The following is a 7,009-nucleotide window of genomic DNA, read 5'->3' on the forward strand; positions in this document are numbered from 1 at the left end:
GCCTCCACGCCGTCCCATCATAATCTCTCGGGGTCAGACACAGAGTGAATCTCCCTCCACACGGTCTCATCAAACACTCCCGGGGTCAGACACAGAGAGATTATTCCTCTACACGGTCCCAACTAACGCTCCCGGGGTCAGACACAGAGTCATTATTCCTCTACACGGTCACATCAAACTCTTCCGGGTTCAGACAGAGAGAGATTATTCCTCTACACGGTCCCATCACACACTCCCGGAGTCAGACACAGAGTGATTATTCCTCTGCACGGTCCCATCAAACACTCCCGGGGTCAGACACAGAGAGATTATTCCTCTACACGGTCCCAACTAACGCTCCCGGGGTCAGACACAGAGTGAATTTATATCCACACCGTCCCATCACACACTCCCGTGGTAAGACACAGAGTGATTATTCCTCTACACGGTCCCATCAAACACTCCCGGGGTCAGACAAAGAGTGAATCTCTCTACACACCGTCCCATCACACACTCCCGTGGTCAGACACAGTATGATTATTCCTCTCCACCGTCCCATCAAACACTGCCGGGGTCAGACACAGAGTGAATCTCCCTCCACGCCGTCCCATCACACACTCCCGGGGTCAGACACAGAGTGATTATTCCTCTACCGGGTCCCATCAAACACTCCCGGGGTCAGGCACAGAGTGATTTTTCCTCTACACGGTCCCATCAAACACTCCCGGGGTCAGACACAGAGTGATTTTTCCTCTGCACGGTCCCATCAAACACTCCCGGGGTCAGACACAGAGTGAGTCTCAATCCACACAGTCCCATCACAAACTCCCGGTATCAGACTCAGAGTGATTATTCCTCTACACGGTCCTATCAAACACTCCCGGGGTCAGACACAGAGTGAATTTATATCCACACCGTCCCATCATAATCTCTCGGGGTCAGACACAGAGTGAATCTCCCTCCACACCGTCCCATCACACACTCCAGTGGTCAGACACAGTATGATTATTCCTCTCCACGGTCTCATCAAACACTCCCGGGGTCAGACACAGAGTCATTATTCCTCTGCACGGTCACATCAAACTCTTCCGGGGTCAGACAGAGAGATTATTCCTCTACACGGTCCCATCACACACTCCCGGGGTCAGACACAGAGTGAATCTCCCACCACGCCGTCCCATCAAACACTCCCGGGGTCAGACACCGAGTCTTTATTCCTCTACACGATCCCATCAAACGCTCCCGGGGTCAGACAAGGAGTGAGTCTCCCTACACACCGTCCCATCACACACTCCCGTGGTCAGACACAGTATGATTATTCCTCTCCACCGTCCCATCAAACACTCCTGCGGTCAGACACAGACGGCATCTCCCTCCACACCGTCCCATCACACACTCCCGTGGTCAGAGACAGTGTGATTATTCCTCTGCACGGTCCCATCAAACACTACCGGGGTCAGACACAGAGTGAATCTCCCTCCACGCCGTCCCATCACACACTCCGGGGGTCAGACACAGAGTGATTATTCCTCTACAAGGTCCCATCAAACACTCCCGGGGTCAGGCACAGAGTGATTTTTCCTCTACTCGGTCCAATCAAACACTCCCGGGGCCAGACACAGAGTGAATGTGCCTCCACGCCATCCAATCATAATCTCTCGGGGTCAGACACAGAGTGAATTTATATCCACACCGTCCCATCACACTCTCCCGGGGTCAGACACTGAGTGATTATTCCTCTACACGATCCCATCAAACACTCCCGGGGTCAGACACAGAGAGATTTTTCCTCTACACGGTCCCAACTAACGCTCCCGAGGTCAGACACAGAGTGAATTTATATCCACACCGTCCCATCACACACTCCCGTGGTCAGACACCGAGTGATTATTCCTCTACACGGTCCCATCAAACACTCCCGGGGTCAGACACAGAGTGATTATTCCTCTACACGGTCCCATCAAACACTCCCGGAGTCAGACAAAGAGTGAATCTCCCTACACACCGTCCATACACACACTCCCGTGGTCAGACACAGTATGATTATTCCTCTACATGGTCCCATCAAACACTCCCGGGTCAGACACAGATTGAATCACCCTCCACGCCGTCCCATTACACAATCCCGGGATCAGACACTGAGTGATTATTCCTCTACACGATCCCATCAAACACTCCCGGGGTCAGACACAGTGTGTTTATTCCTCTACACGGTCCCATCAAACACTCCCGGGGTCAGACAGAGTGATTTTTCCTCGACACGGTCCCATCAAACACTCCCGGGTTCAGACACAGAGTGATTATTCCTCTACACGGTCCCATCACACACTCCCGGGGTCAGACACAGAGTGAATCTCCCACCACGCCGTCCCATCACACACTCCCGGGGTCAGACACAGAGTGATTATTCCTCTACACGGTCCCATCAAACACTCCCGGAGTCAGACAAAGAGTGAATCTCCCTACACACCGTCCATACACACACTCCCGTGGTCAGACACAGTATGATTATTCCTCTCCACGGTCCCATCAAACACTCCCGGGTTCAGACACAGAGTGAATCTCCCTCCACGCCGTCCCATCACACACTCCCGGGGTCAGACACAGAGTGATTATTCCTCTACACGGTCCCATCAAACACTCCCGGGGTCAGGCACAGAGTGATTATTCCTCTACGCTGTACCATCAAACACTCCGTGGGTCAGACACATAGTGATTATTCCTCTACATGGTCCCATCAAACACTCCCGGGTCAGACACAGATTGAATCACCCTCCACGCCGTCCCATTACACAATCCCGGGGTCAGACACTGAGTGATTATTCCTCTACACGATCCCATCAAACACTCCCGGGGTCAGACACAGTGTGTTTATTCCTCTACACGGTCCCATCAAACACTCCCGGGGTCAGACAGAGTGATTTTTCCTCTACACGGTCCCATCACACACTCCCGGGGTCAGACACAGAGTGAATCTCCCACCACGCCGTCCCATCACACACTCCCGGGGTCAGACACTGAGTCTTTATTCCTCTACACGATCCCATCAAACGCTCCCGGGGTCAGACAAAGAGTGATTCTCCCTCCACACCGTCCCATCACACACTCCCGTGGTCAGAGACAGAGTGATTATTCCTCTGCACGGTCCCATCAAACACTCCCGGGGTCAGACACAGAGTGAATCTCCCTCCACGCCGTCCCATCACACACTCCGGGGGTCAGACACAGAGTGATTATTCCTCTACACGGTCCCATCACACACTCCCGGGGTCAGGCACAGAGTGATTTTTCCTCTACACGGTCCAATCAAACACTCCCGGGGTCAGACACAGAGTGAATGTGCCTCCACGCCGTCCAATCATAATCTCTCGGGGTCAGACACAGAGTGAATTTATATCCACACCGTCCCATCACACACTCCCGGGGTCAGACACTGAGTGATTATTCCTCTACACGATCCCATCAAACACTCCCGGGGTCAGACACAGAGAGATTTTTCCTCTACACGGTCCCAACTAACGCTCCCGGGGTCAGACACAGAGTGAATTTATATCCACACCGTCCCATCACACACTCCCGTGGTCAGACACCGAGTGATTATTCCTCTACACGGTCCCATCAAACACTCCCGGGGTCAGACAAAGAGTGAGTCTCCCTACACACCGTCCCATCACACACTCCCGTTGTCAGACACAGTATGATTATTCCTCTCCACCGTCCCATCAAACACTCCCGCGGTCAGACACAGACGGCATCTCCCTCCACACCGTCCCATCACACACTCCCGTGGTCAGAGACAGAGTGATTATTCCTCTGCACGGTCCCATCAAACACTCCCGGGGTCAGACACAGAGTGAATCTCCCTCCACGCCGTCCCATCACACACTCCGGGGGTCAGACACAGAGTGATTATTCCTCTACAAGGTCCCATCAATCACTCCCGGGGTCAGGCACAGAGTGATTTTTACTCTACACGGTCAAATCAAACACTCCCGGGGTCAGACACAGAGTGAATTAATATCCACACCGTCCCATCATAATCTCTCGGGGTCAGACACAGATTGAATCTCCCTCCACACGGTCTCATCAAACACTCCCGGGGTCAGACACAGAGAGATTATTCCTCTACACGGTCACATCAAACTCTTCCGGGTTCAGACAGAGAGAGATTATTCCTCTACACGGTCCCATCACACACTCCCGGAGTCAGACACAGAGTGATTATTCCTCTGCACGGTCCCATCACACACTCCCGGGGTCAGACACAGAGTGAATCTCCCACCATGCCGTCCCATCACACACTCCCGGGGTCAGACACTGAGTGATTATTCCTCTACAGGATCCCATCAAACACTCCCGGGGTCAGACACAGAGAGATTATTCCTCTACACGGTCCCAACTAACGCTCCCGGGGTCAGACACAGAGTGAATTTATATCCACACCGTCCCATCACACACTCCCGTGGTAAGACACAGAGTGATTATTCCTCTACACGGTCCCATCAAACACTCCGGGGTCAGACAAAGAGTGAATCTCTCTACACACCGTCCCATCACACACTCCCGTGGTCAGACACAGTATGATTATTCCTCTCCACCGTCCCATCAAACACTGCCGGGGTCAGACACAGTGTGATTATTCCTCTACACGGTCCCATCAAACACTCCCGGAGTCAGACAAAGAGTGAATCTCCCTACACACCGTCCATACACAAACTCCCGTGGTCAGACACAGTATGATTATTCCTCTCCACGGTCCCATCAAACACTCCCGGGGTCAGACACTGAGTGATTATTCCTCTACACGATCCCATCAAACACTCCCGGGGTCAGATTACAGAGTGTTTATTCCTCTACACGGTCCCATCAAACACTCCCGGGGTCAGACAGAGTGATTTTTCCTCGACACGGTCCCATCAAACACTCCCGGGGTCAGACACAGAGTGATTATTCCTCTACACGGTCCCATCACACACTCCCGGGGTCAGACACAGAGTGAATCACCCACCACGCCGTCCCATCACACACTCCCGGGGTCAGACACTGAGTCTTTATTCCTCTACACGATCCCATCAAACGCTCCCGGGGTCAGACAAAGAGTGAGTCTCCCTACACACCGTCCCATCACACACTCCCGTGGTCAGACACAGTATGATTATTCCTCTCCACCGTCCCATCAAACACTCCCGCGGTCAGGCACAGACGGAATCTCCCTCCACACCGTCCCATCACACACTCCCGTGGTCAGAGACAGAGTGATTATTCCTCTGCACGGTCCCATCAAACACTCCCGGGGTCAGACACAGAGTGAATCTCCCTCCACGCCGTCCCATCACACACTCCGGGGGTCAGACACAGAGTGATTATTCCTCTACAAGGTCCCATCAATCACTCCCGGGGTCAGGCACAGAGTGATTTTTACTCTACACGGTCAAATCAAACACTCCCGGGGTCAGACACAGAGTGAATTAATATCCACACCGTCCCATCATAATCTCTCGGGGTCAGACACAGATTGAATCTCCCTCCACACGGTCTCATCAAACACTCCCGGGGTCAGACACAGAGAGATTATTCCTCTACACGGTCCCAACTAACCCTCCCGGGGTCAGACACAGAGTCATTATTCCTCTACACGGTCACATCAAACTCTTCCGGGTTCAGACAGAGAGAGATTATTCCTCTACACGGTCCCATCACACACTCCCGGAGTCAGACACAGAGTGATTATTCCTCTGCACGGTCCCATCACACACTCCCGGGGTCAGACACAGAGTGAATCTCCCACCATGCCGTCCCATCACACACTCCCGGGGTCAGACACTGAGTGAATATTCCTCTACAGGATCCCATCAAACACTCCCGGGGTCAGACACAGAGAGATTATTCCTCTACACGGTCCCAACTAACGCTCCCGGGGTCAGACACAGAGTGAATTTATATCCACACCGTCCCATCACACACTCCCGTGGTAAGACACAGAGTGATTATTCCTCTACACGGTCCCATCAAACACTCCGGGGTCAGACAAAGAGTGAATCTCTCTACACACCGTCCCATCACACACTCCCGTGGTCAGACACAGTATGATTATTCCTCTCCACCGTCCCATCAAACACTGCCGGGGTCAGACACAGTGTGATTATTCCTCTACACGGTCCCATCAAACACTCCCGGAGTCAGACAAAGAGTGAATCTCCCTACACACCGTCCATACACAAACTCCCGTGGTCAGACACAGTATGATTATTCCTCTCCACGGTCCCATCAAACACTCCCGGGGTCAGACACTGAGTGATTATTCCTCTACACGATCCCATCAAACACTCCCGGGGTCAGATTACAGAGTGTTTATTCCTCTACACGGTCCCATCAAACACTCCCGGGGTCAGACAGAGTGATTTTTCCTCGACACGGTCCCATCAAACACTCCCGGGGTCAGACACAGAGTGATTATTCCTCTACACGGTCCCATCACACACTCCCGGGGTCAGACACAGAGTGAATCACCCACCACGCCGTCCCATCACACACTCCCGGGGTCAGACACTGAGTCTTTATTCCTCTACACGATCCCATCAAACGCTCCCGGGGTCAGACAAAGAGTGAGTCTCCCTACACACCGTCCCATCACACACTCCCGTGGTCAGACACAGTATGATTATTCCTCTCCACCGTCCCATCAAACACTCCCGCGGTCAGGCACAGACGGAATCTCCCTCCACACCGTCCCATCACACACTCCCGTGGTCAGAGACAGAGTGATTATTCCTCTGCACGGTCCCATCAAACACTCCCGGGGTCAGACACAGAGTGAATCTCCCTCCACGCCGTCCCATCACACACTCCGGGGGTCAGACACAGAGTGATTATTCCTCTACACGGTCCAATCAAACACTCCCGGGGTCAGACACAGAGAGAATGTGCCTCCACGCCGTCCAATCATAATCTCTCGGGGTCAGACACAGAGTGAATTTATATCCACACCGTCCCATCACACACTCCCGGGGTCAGACACTGAGTGATTATT

Source organism: Hypanus sabinus, unplaced genomic scaffold (assembly GCF_030144855.1).
Source record: "Hypanus sabinus isolate sHypSab1 unplaced genomic scaffold, sHypSab1.hap1 scaffold_539, whole genome shotgun sequence".
Classification (NCBI taxonomy): domain Eukaryota; kingdom Metazoa; phylum Chordata; class Chondrichthyes; order Myliobatiformes; family Dasyatidae; genus Hypanus; species Hypanus sabinus.